Source organism: Pongo pygmaeus, chromosome 4 (genome assembly GCF_028885625.2).
Source record: "Pongo pygmaeus isolate AG05252 chromosome 4, NHGRI_mPonPyg2-v2.0_pri, whole genome shotgun sequence".
Taxonomy (NCBI): domain Eukaryota; kingdom Metazoa; phylum Chordata; class Mammalia; order Primates; family Hominidae; genus Pongo; species Pongo pygmaeus.
Window position 1 is genome coordinate 164,113,182 of NC_072377.2, and position 12,924 is coordinate 164,126,105.

General features: G+C 42.0%; 1 non-coding gene across 1 annotated transcript; it reads left to right on the forward strand.

Moving 5' to 3' along the window:
• The first annotated feature begins 1,306 nt into the window (after positions 1-1,306).
• On the forward strand, positions 1,307-1,435 carry LOC129037708 (small nucleolar RNA SNORA68). Its single transcript, XR_008502935.1, has one exon. It is a non-coding gene; the product is annotated as a small nucleolar RNA SNORA68 (small nucleolar RNA).
• The last annotated feature ends 11,489 nt before the right edge of the window (positions 1,436-12,924 follow it).

The window sequence follows — 12,924 nt, forward strand, 5'->3', positions numbered from 1 at the left end:
AAATATCAATAAGAGCTGAGCCTGGCCTGCTTGGAAGAATAAGAAGATAATTTAGAATAGGATAAAGCCATTCAAAGAGTAAATCAATCCAATCTCAAAGTGAAAGAACCTAGGAGAGGGGTTACAGACCCAGATTTCACTAGAATTAGGGATGTGAACATGGGACCCTTTCTGGCTATGAAATTCCTATAACTAGGCCTTGTAATGGGCCTCAGTATGTTGGGAGAACACAAAACCCTGAGTCCCAGCCAAATCCAGGGTCAATTTGTATCCTCAGTGACCTGCTCCTGAAAAATAACACCAAATGTTTGGTGTGGTATAACTGTCTGCTTCATCTGCCCATTTTAATTCTAGAAGGATCTGTAATTGAAAATAAAAGAGTGAATTATGAAAACTGATTAAGCCAAACCCATTGTATTCATATATTCATGGTAAGTTGAGAAACACCTTGTGCACTTGCTATTTAGAATATGTGTAATTATTTGGAGAATTTATTAATAGCAGATGAGCGAATCAAACAGAATTGCTTTAGAATTTAATGTATAATATTTAATTGAATAATTGATTAACTTCTGACTTTAAGTTCAATGTATAAGAAAACTTTACTAAATTTAAAGATACTATTGGAACATTCAGAAGAACCTAATATTCACCATATTTATGTTTCATATGTTAGAGTTACTTAAATTATTTTTGTTACACAGTTGAATGACTTAAAATGAAAACAAGTACATTAAATGTATGAATGTAATTTTTTAATGTTTAAGAATTAAAATTGGCCAGCGTGGTGGCTCACACCTGTAATCCCAGTACTTTGGAAAGCCAAGGTTGTCAGATCACAAAGTCAGGAGTTCGAGACCAGCCTGGCCAATATGGTGAAACCCCATCTCTACTACAAATACAAAAATTAGCTGGGTGGTGGTGCGTGCCTATAGTCCCAGCTACTTGGGCGGCTGAGGCAGAAGAATCGTTTGAACCCGGTAGGCGGAGGTTGCAGTCGCAGTGAGCCGAGATCGTACCACTGCACTCCAGCCTGGGCAAAAGAGCGAGACTCCGTCTCAAAAAAAAAAAAAAAAAAAAAAATTAAAATTAAGTTTGTAAATGGGCTCACACATTAATCAAAGGCCCCCTTAAAAGTGACTGTTAAAGTCTTATTTATTCATTAATAGAACAATGTGATTTTTATTTTGAATTTTAAAGCTTAAGGACAAATAGTCTTTTGATCTTATAACCTTAAATGGACTATTAATTTCTAAAAACCAAACTCATCATAAATAATCTTTTCTGGTCATAAAAACTGCCATCACTCATACCTAAACCCAAGAATCACTTTCTTATAGTGATGATTTAAACAGATGCAAACAGCAAGCACATCTTGTCACCTTTGCGGGGCTGTGGCTGTGCCCCTCGCAGTAAATTTGGAGGTTCTACATCCCTGGTGAAAAAAAAAAAAAAGCCTGCCATCATTGACACCAAAACACTCATAATGACAGTACCCACTGTAATGCTTAGAAGTGAAAAAATAACGTGTCATGAAAGAGACTAATTGAAGGGGCTTAATTTAGATCAGGGGTTCAAAGATCTCTCTGGAAAGTGCCTTGTGAGCAGAGACTTCAGAAAGAAAGTTTAACCAAAGGAAAATCAAAAAGAAGAGCGGTCCAGGTGGGATCCTAGAGAGAGCTTAGTATGACAGAAGAATTGAAGGAAGTTGGGAAATTCAGAGAAGCTGGAACCAAGTAAGTCAGAGGGAGAGTGGCATGGATGGGACAGGAGAAGAAGCTGCAGTCAGATCATGCAGGCCTTTGGAGACCAGGTTAAAACCATATGTTATATAAACACAAATATTATACAAATCCCTAAATGTAATGGAAAACCTCTGAGGATTTTAAGCAGAGGTCGGGGTGCTGAGTATGGTTGAATAGCCTGGGTGTTGCACAACTCCATGTTGCACCAGTGGCATAGTTCCTGGTGTGATGCAATATTGCCCCCAGGCAGGTAACATAATCAAATTAGTGTTAAACAATTACTCTGGTTGCTGTAGGGAGAAGAACTGTGGAGGTAAGAGTGGAACCAAGGAGATCATTTAACTAGCTAATGCAGACTCCAATCAAGTAGCCCAACACAGTATTTGTGGTGATAGGGAAAAGTGAACAGACTGTTTTTTTTTTTTCTATTTCCATGGCAGACAGTAGAAGTCTGGGTGGATTTCTGAATCTGAAAATAACCTGTCTTAAATGGTGCTTGAGAAAAATTAATCGTCCATCCAGAAATGTGCTAGAGCTGATATACAGCAGCTTGTATTGGTTCAGTAGAGACAATGGGGTCCACCTTTCCCCCACTCCTCATTCAGTGACATCAAGTTGATAGCTTGAAATCTGCCTTGGTGGGAGTATTTACACCATGGAGATTGGCAAACACTACCAATAGAGCTTCTTTCCCCAGAGAGCTGATTGTGAAACATTTACCAGCACACCAGTGCTTCCAGTGCTTTTCGCTATCTCAACACTGGAATACTATTTAAAGAATCACTGCATATAATATCATATGATGTCAAAGAACATTCATATGGTTCTTATGAAACCTTAAGAAAGGAATGGTTATAAGAGACACTGGGAAGAAAATATCTGTAAGACTGGGTGGTGCTTTGCAAATGGTGGTAATGGGAAGAGAGGAGCAGATTGTATTTTCTTCCATGGAATAGGAATCATTTCAAAGCATATATCTTTGATGAAGATTACAGAGAGAACATTTCACAATTTGGTTCCCTGTCCTCTGTATTTTAAATGTCCCTGCTGCTGTCAAGGATTTCAAGTGCCTTTTAAAAATTCCATATTGTGGTAGCTCTGAGTTCTGAATTCTATCACTATTTACTGGTGCAGTTAAATGAATAAATAATAATTGAATACCAGACTCTCAGTCACTGTCTTGCAGAAACAGAAGCTCTGCAGAGAGCTGGAGAAAAGCATGCTTTAAAACTGAAAAATGTCTTCCACTTTGTAAATTTGTAGCATCTAGGCAGTGGTGTTGAAGACAAACCTGAGCCTTCCATGTATATGTGGAAGGTTCACATAAGGGTTTCTAAAGGGTACCAGGAAAGGAAATGGAGGGAGACCCTAAGGGCATGCTCCAAATATTATTTTTCCCATGAAAATAAGTGTTCTGCAGAATTTAAAGCTTATGTCACAACACGATGTAAACACCTTTCTCATCAATATTGTGACAAGTATTTTCCTAGATCCTGGAGATATGAAAATGAATAATGTAGTGTTTCCTCGGATCTCCGTGAATAAAAAAGTGAATAAGACTACTTCATTTGGCACACAGTAATTGAGAGAGACAAAATCATGAACAGATTAATTAGAGTACAATGTGGCCAATGCAGAAATTTAGTATTTAGAAGATACCATGGAAGCCCAATGAAGGGCATGTGACTCAGCCTTGGGTGAGCAGGGGCAGCTTCCTGGGGGAAGCGATATTTAAGTTGAATCTTAAAGAGTAGGGGTAAACCAGATACAGTGTGTGTATGGAGTAGAGGGAATTCCACGCAGAGGGAAGAGCATGAGAAAAGACACAGAAATGAGGAACAACAGAGTGATTTGGCCTTAGAGCCTTGGCTGAAGGGCAGATGGGGATAAGGATAGGAGGGTGGAGGCCTCCAAGTTTTCAGTGGAGTACCAAGGAGTAGGGCAATTTGAGTGGACCATGCTGGGTGCAGGCAAAAAGGGGGTAGACTGTCTGTTGAGTATTAGAAAACAATAATAAAACTGACTATATTGCCAACGATTCTAAACAATGATAACACGCTCCTCTCTATCAAGGTGGCTACCCCCTGGGTACAACACCGCATGTTTTTCCTGAAGGTCTGGGGCAAGGAAGTGATGCAGTCAGATTCCTGAGCTGTGCAGATCTGGAGATGCCAGCCTCAATAATATCTAAGTGAGAGAACCTTTTCTTGCATCCCCCTCCCCATCCTAGACAGATAGAGAGTGCCTCTACTAAACATCCTTAAAGCACTGAGCATTTTTCCTTAATAACCAGGAAGTTTGTAATTATATCCACCACTGAAGAGAAAAAATGCAAGAGAAAAATACAGGTTTTCGGAAGATATATAGAGTTTGGGACAAGTTTAGTTTTATTGGCTTGTGGGAGATCAAGGACAGATATACAGCAACAGGACATGGATTTTGGACTAAAGCTGTAGGTTCAAGAGTCATTAGCATAGAAGTGGTGGTTAAATCCTCGGGAGTGGATGAGGTAACCTGGGAAAAACTGAGAAAGACAGTGGGCCAAAAGTGGAATGCTAGAAGCTGAATATTTCATGGACAGATGATGGAACAAATATCCGAAAAAAAAGACAATGAAGAAATGCTCAGAGGCCTAAGAGGAATCTGGACAACACAAAGTTGTGGCAAGATTTTCCAGGACCAAAGGAAGAGAAAGAACTGGAGATGATGCAGAAAACTAAAATATCAGTAAGTGTCTATGAGAAAGAAGTCAAACCCATGGCATGTGTGTTGGAAGGAAGTTGGTGAGAAAATGGGGAAGCAATGGCGGAAACCCTGGAAAAATCTGGGAATGACAGAATCCCATCTAGGATTCTCCAGAGGGACAAAACTAATGGGAAATATGTCTATGTGAAAGGGAGTTTACTAAGAAGAATTGACTCACACAATCACAGGTAAAGTCCCACGATAGGCAGTCTGCAAGTTGAGGAGCAAGGAAGTCAGTAGTGGATCAGTCCGAGTCCCCAAACCTCAAAAGCGGGGAAGCCAACAGTGCAGCTTCAGTCTGTGACCAAAGGCTCAAGAGCCCCTTGGCAAACCACTATTGTAAGTCCAAGAGCCGAAGAACTTGAAGTCTGATGTTCGAGGGCAGGAAGCATCCAGCACTGGAGAAAGATGAAAGCTGGAAGACTCAGCAAGTCAGCTTCTCCCACCACCTTCTGCCTGCTTTATTCTGGCCAAGTTGGCAGATGATTGGATGGTGCTCACCCACATTGAGGGTAGGTCTGCCCACTGGGAAGATTTCCCTTTGCCACTGTCCTTCAGGGATGTCCTAGAAAGGGACTGTAGTGCTGCACCTGTCCACTTTTGGATGGTACCTGCATATCGTGCAGGCCCTAGTCTTTTCTTCCTGTGTAGACTGATCGTAGAGAATTCCCCATGAGGCCATCGCTGCAGGCTTGGGGAGAGAAGACAGCGTGGCAGGAGTGGAGACCATGGGCATTTGAGCCATTTCCTTATGTAACTTACTTGTGCCTCTAAGCAGCTCAGCTCGCATGGTGACTTGATGACCCATAATCAAACCTTCAGTTTCTACCGAAGCCCAATAACAAGCCAAGAGCTGTCTCTCAAAAGGAGAGTAGGTATCTGCAGAAGGTGGCAGGCCTTGCTCCAAAATCCTAGAGGCCTCTGCTGTGATTCACCTATGGGGGTTGGCCGAAGGCTTCAAACAGCATCCCATCTGCTACTGACACCTCAAGCACTATTGGATCTGCTGGGTCATATGGCCCAAGTGACAGAGCAGCTTGCATAGCAGCCTGGACCTGTGCAGAGCATTTTCCTGTTCTGGACCCCACTCAAAACTGACAACCTTTTGAGTCATTTGATAAATGGGCTGGAGTAACATACCCAAATAAGGAATGTGTTGCCGCCAAAATCCAAATAGGCCAATTAGGTATTGTGCCTCTTTCTTGGTTGTAGGAGGGGCCAAATGAGGTAATTTATCCTTCACCTTAGAAGAAATATCTCAATAGGCCCCACACCACTGGACTCCTAGAAATTTCACTGATGTAGAAGGTCTCTGAATTTTAGCCGAATTTATATCCCATCCCATGGCATGCAAATGTCTCACTAATAAGTCCACTGTGTTTGCTACTTCTCACTCACTGGGTCCAATCCACATAATGTCATCAGTAAAACAGACCAGTGTGATATCTTGTGGAAGAGAAAAATGATCAAGATCTCTGTGAACAAAATTATGACACAAAGCTGGAGACTTGATATACCCCTGAGGCAGGACAGTGAAGGTATATTGCTGACTTTGCAAGCTGAAGACAAATTGCTTTTGGTGGGCCTTATGGACAGGAATGGAGAAAAAGGCCTTTGTCAAATCAATGGCTGTATACCAGGTACAAGGATATGTGTTAATTTGCTCAAGCAATGAAACCACATCTGGTACAGCAGCTGCAGTCGGGGTCACCACTTGGTTAAGCTTACAGTAATCCAGTGTCATTCTCCAAGATCCATCTGTCTTTTGCACAGGCCAAATAGGAAAGTTGAATGGGGATGTGGTGGGAATCACCACCCCTGCATCTTTCAAGTCCTTGATGGTGGCACTAATCTCTGCAATCTCTCCAGGGATGTGATATTGTTTTTGACTTACTATTTTTCTAGGTAGAGGCAGCTCTAATGGCTTACATTTGGCCTTTTCCACCGTGATAGGCCTCACCCTACCAGTCAGGGAGCCAATGTAGGGATTCTGCCAGCTGTTAAGTATGTCTATGCCAATTATGCATTCTGGCGCTGGGGAAATGACCACATGATGAGTCTGGGGACCCACTGGACCCACCGTAAGTTGGACCAGAGCTAAAACTTCATTAATTACCTTATCTCCATAAGCCCCATAAGATCCACATTTCAGCTAACCAAGCTTTAACTGGAGGACCACAATGATGTTTTGGGTCCTCTGAAATCAATGTCAGCTTAGAGCCAGTGTCCAGTAGTCCCCGAAAGTTCTGATCATTTCCCTTTCCCCAGTGCACAGCTACCCTGGTAAAAGGCCAGAGGTCTCCTTAGGGAAGGATGGGAAAAAGATTAACTGCATAAATTGTTGGTAGTATAGTGAGGTTCTTCCTCAAGGAGAACTGGCCTCCCTTTCATTCAAGGGTTTCTGGGTCTGTAAACTGGTTCAAGTCTGGAAATTGATTGACAGGCCATGATTCTCTATTTTTATAATTCAAATTAGTCTTTTGTCCATTCAGCCTGAAAATTTTCTGCTTATATAAATTAAGTAAGCATGCAGTAGGCTTCCTATCAATTTCACTTCTAGGAACACTGTGATTAATTAGCCAAAGCCAGAGCTCTACATAAATCATACTATTCTGATTGTTGCTTTGCCTCTGCTGTCCATTAGAGTAACTACATCCACCTTGTCTTTGATGGTTGAGTGCCTCAACTTGGCCCCTGACACCTTGGGATCCAATTATTTCCATTGCATTTAACATTCTAATTGAGTGACTGTAGTTCCCACTGTAAGATCTGGCATACAAAGAGGAGCAATCACAGAGCTCTTCAAGGATGTAAATGCTCCCCTCACAAATCTGTTTCACAAAGTATTGGTGACGGGTATATCTTCTGGACCCTCCCAGCTGGGATGAGTAGGTCTAAAGTGACTAATCCACTCCAACATTCCAATCTCCCTAAGCTTTTGGATCCTTTCCTCTACATTAAACCAAGGGAGATCAGGTATTTCCAGCCTACTCATAGTAGGCCATATTTTATTTTATTTTATTTTATTGTATTTTATTTTATTTTTTTGAGACAGAGTCTCACTGTGTCACCCAGGCTGGAATGCAGTGGCACGATCTCAGCTCACTGCACCGTCTGCCTCCTGGGTCTAAGCAATTCTCCTGCCTCAGCTTCCCGAGTAGCTGGGACTACAGGAGTGTGCCGCCAAGCCAGGCTAATTTTTGTATTTTTAGTAGAGACTGGGTTTTGCCATGATGGCAAGGCTGGTCTCAAACTCCTGACCTCAAGTGATCTGCCCGCCTTGGCCTCCCAAAGTGCTGGGATTACAGGCATGAGCCACCACACCCAGCCAGGTAGGCCATCTTTTGATCCATATTTCAGCTAACCAAGCAAATAAATTATTAGAACCTTTTTTAACTCCCTGATCTGCAACATTAAATGCAGAATCCCTGCTTAGTGGGCCCATATCAGTAAATTCAGCCTGATCAAACTTTATGTTCTTTCCACCATTATCCCATGCCCTTAAAGTCCATCCCGATACCTGTTCTCCAGATTTCTGCTTTATAAATTAGAAAACTCAGTTCTTTTGGAGTGTAGCGCACCTCCTCATTGGTCACACTCTGAACCTTACCGCTAGAGCCTGCTGGGACTTGAGTCTAGTTATAGGTCTGGAAGCAAACAGGGGTGTTGGGGGTGGGTCCTGAGGAGAATCAGCATTCTCTTACCTGGCAACTGCCTCCGGGGAGGCCATCACTGTTGCCTCAGGCAGTGCAGGGTTAATCTCCTCAGACAAAGGTGGAAAGGCTGATGGCAGCATGGGTGGTGGGGGGAGATGTTGCTACCACTGCAGATGGGAAGGCTGTTTCCTCTGGCAAAAAAGGCTCATCAGAATTTAGAAGCTCAGTGTCCCAAGCCTCATCAGGGACCTCCTACGCATCCCCATTCCTAATTGCAGGGTCCCATTCTTTTCCAATCAATGCCCTCACTTTAACAGTAGACACCTGGCAAGGGTGTGCATTCACCTTTTATTGGAAATCAGCCACTCACATGATAAAAGCTTGTGTCTATTTTTCCACAATTTCAGCTCTTTCTATACAGGAGATAAAACTCTCTGTTAGGGCAGTCTTAGAAGATTTGGGGCTCAGTATCTGCTTCTGGAGCCAGGAGTTAGAATCCCTGAGTTCATCGTTTTCTTTCATCACTTTGTCCAGCAAACTTAGGAGCAACCAAACAACTTTATGACATTCCTTGATTCTCCACATATGGCCAAAGGTATTATATACACAGTCACTAAACTCCTTGCCTCTGCAGAGAAGTGAATCAGGAGTATCAAATGCATTTATTTTGCATAACTCTCTAAACAGTTCACACAAGGACTATCAGTGTTTTCCATACTATTCAAAGTAGAGGCCTTAGCATTTTTGGGTCTAATCAGATTAAGCAGCCAATTCCAGGAACCCTGAAACCAACTAAAGAACTCTATCCTTAAAATTCTTGAACCACTCCAGGAACAAAATCTGTATTATTCAGGGTTCTCTAGAGGGACAGAACTAATAGGATATATGTATATATGAAAGGCAGTTTATTAAGAAGAATTGACTCACGCGATCACAAGGTAAAGTCCCACGATAGGCCATCTGCAAGTTGAGGAGCAAGGAAGCCAGTAGTGGATCAGCCCGAGACCCAAAACCTCAAAAGTAGGGAAGCCAACAGTGCAGCCTTCAGTCTGTGGCCAAAGGCCAGAGATCCCCTTGGCAAACCGCTAGTGTAAATCCAAGAGTCCAAAAGCCAAAGAACTTGGAGTCTGATGTTCAAGGTCAGGAAGCATCCAGCACTGGAGAAAAATGAAGGCAAGTCAGCTTCTCCCACCTTCTTCTGCCTGCTTTATTCTAGCCAAGTTGGCAGTTGATTAGATGGTGCCCACCCGCATTGAGGGTGGGTCTGCCTCTCCCAGTCCATTGAGTCAAATGTTAATCTCCTTTGGCAATACACTCACAGACACCCAGAAAGAATACTTTGCATCCTTCAATCCAATCAATTTGACAATATTAACCATCTGATGGTGTAAGTGGATCTGTGGGCCTCTACCTAAGTCACATATTGGGCCCTGCAGGTGACAAGACCCCAGAGTTTTCCCACAGCACAGTGTGGTGAGGAATACGGTAGTCATGGCCCAGCGTGGCTGAGAGGCCTAGTGAGTGTTTCCCTTGCCTCAAAAACAGAATTGGCCCAGCAAAGAGACTCACCAGACTAGAAAAGACAGGGACTTGGGTTGACAGATGGGATCATGCAGATCTTAAGGTCAGCTAGGATGATGGCCATCTCAAAAGATACTGTTGTCCTAAGAACTCTGGCCTGGATGCATTCCACGTGAACCTCATTAACTAAGCCTTTGCCCACCCCTACCTCCTCTTGAATATTATCTCAAGCAGAAAACTTAGTTGCCTGAGGCCAAGTTTCTGCCACTGGGAGGAACAATAACAACAAATAAAAATGAAGATAGAGAAAAATAAAGTAATATTTCTTGTGTACTTCTGTTTGCAAACTGGAACCCATATGCTAATTGTAGAAAAATGACTTTATAAATCCTGGACTCATTGAATCCTTTCTCTGTATGATGTTGATGCTGCATTCAAAGAAGTAAAATCCCAACAGCTAAAAGTGATAAAACATGAAATTCTGAGCTTTCATGTGCATTACTTGGAAATTGTTTAAAAGGATCCCATTTGTAACCCCCGAGAATACTCTTCCTATGCTCTCTTCTCTCTTTCACAATTCTCTCACACCCTATATTGCTTTAGAGCCTCTCATTCACAACTCTACCTCCCCAAACCTTTTTCTCCTACAGTTCACACTATGTTTTGCTTCCTAAATTCATGAATCTGGCTGGGCACCCTGGCCTGTATTCCTAATACTTTGGGAAGTTGAGGCAGGAGGATCCCTTGAGGCCAGGAGTTCCAGACTAGCCTGGGCAACATAGCAAGACCCCACCACCACAAAAAAAAAATTAGCCAGGCATGATGGGGCACCACTACAGTCCTAGCCACTTGGAAGGCTGAGGTGAGAGGATCATTTGAGCACAGGAGTTCAAAGCTGCAGTGAGCTAAGAAGGTGCCACTGCATGGGTGATAGAGCAAGACCCCATCTCTTATAAACAAACAAACAAACAATTTTTTTTATCCCCTAGTTCTTTAATAGATAATTTATGTTTCCTTTTCTCCTGTCCTTTCCCCTTTTTTCCTATTCTTTCTTCCTCCTTCCCAAGGTGTGGAAGAATTGTGAATCTACTCAGTCAATATTAAAAGGGGCAATGGGGAGAGGGAAAACAAGGAACCCTCACAGGCTAATTTTTAAACCACATCTCTTAAGAAAATATGGAGAAGCAAAGAGAGGAAAATGTAAATTACCTGAAATTCTACCACTGTAAATATGTTGATATACTTTCAGACTTTTTCCTATGCATTTATAACACACACACACATATATAAGTTGCAAAAAATGGCCAACAGTATATATATATACATACTCTTTTGTAGTCCCCTTTAAGCAACTTATTGCGAATGTCTTTCCCTCTCAAGCTTTATACTGACAACATCATTTTGAAAAGCTACATGACTTTCCATTGTGTGAATGTACTATAATTTATGAACTTTTCTTTCACTGTAAGACATTTAGGTTGTTTTCTCTGTTGTAAATGATAAACACTACTGTTGTCAATATCTTTATGATAACTCCTTTGCTCACTTGTGCAATTATTTTTATAGGATCAATTACTGGGTGTGAAAATTGGGATGGCAAGCGTGCATATAGCATTCACTTTCTAGGGCTGCTGGAACACAGTACCACAAACTGGGGAGCTTAAACAACAGGAATGTATGGCCTCACAACTCTGGAGGCTAAAAGTTCAAGATCAAGGTGTCAGCAGGATTGGTTCCTTCTGAAGGCCTGTCCACAAGCTCTGGTGGTTTGCTGGCTCTCTAGGTGCTCCTTGGCTTCTGCTGCATCACCTAATCTCCACCTCCATCTTCACATGTTCTTCTCCCTATGTGTGCATCTCTGTGTCCAAATTTCCCCTTTTTGTAAAAACACCAGGCATACTGAGTCTGAGACACTATGGAACATGCAAGCGGAAATATCTACTCAGCAGCTATATATGTAGGTCTGGAGTTTAGGAAAGACAAATGTGTGAGTCATTGCCACTTCAGTGGCAGTTGACAGTCACGGGGATGGATGAAATCACCCACTAAGATCACCCTGTAACATGAGATAAAAAGAGAGCCAAGGAAAGAATTCTAGGAACTCCAATAAACTTACAGGATGATTGGAGGGTAAGAAGGTCACTAATGTGGCATAATTAGACCTGGGCTTCAGGAAGTCAGCACCAGGAGTGATATTAGGGAATAGTTGGAATTAGAAAGAAAGAGGAGACATGTCCTATCTCCTAGCTCTGAAGCATCCTGTGTGTCCATTCCTGACTTCAGGCATCTCCCTCCCTGCCATTGGCAATCACTGCTCTTAAGTTTTTATTAACCAATCTCTTGCTTTTCTTTATAATTTAAGAACATATATATCTCTAACTACTATGTTGTTCAATTTTTTCTATTTTTAAATGTTACATACATGAAATCTTGCTTTATGAGTTCTTCGACAATCTGATTATTTACTCAAAATTAGGTGTTTTGGAAGGATTTGTTTTGCTATGTGTGGCTATAGATCTTTCATTTTTAGTGCTGTATGGTATTGCATTGTAGGCACATATACCAATTTATTATTATTATTATTATTATTGAAAGTAATGGCAAATACCATAATTACTTTTGCACAAACCCAGTATTTGTCCACTGTATTATTCATGGACATTTGGGGACATTTCCAGTGTTTTGCTATTATGAGTAATGTTTCCATGAACTTGTTCATACATTTCTCCTGCTTCATCTGCCCAAGAGTGTCTTTCTAGAAAATATACCACTGAGTAGAATGGTTGAATCACTTACCCCCAGGCTTGCTTTACACCAGAAAAGACTCATGTGAAAATGAATTCCTGCCTCACACCATATTCAAAATTCAACTTCATATGGATCAAACACTGAAGTTCCAAATGTAAACCTTAAGACTTTCAGGAGAAAATATGGAAATTATTTTTTTTTTAATTTTGAGATGGAGTTTCACTCTTGTTGCCCAGGCTGCAGTCCAGCAGCACAATCTTGGCTCACTGCAACCTCCGCCTCCTGGATTCAAGCAATTCTCCTGCCTCAGCCTCCCAAGTAGCTGGGATTACAGGCGTCTGCCACAACGTGAGCGAATTTTTTTGTATTTTTAGTAGAGACGGGGTTTCACCATGTTGGCCAGGCTGGTCTTGAACTCCTCACCTCAGGTGATCTGCCCGCCTCAGCCTCCCAAAGTGTTGGGATTACAGATGTGAGCCACCATGCCTGGCTGGAATATCTTTATGACC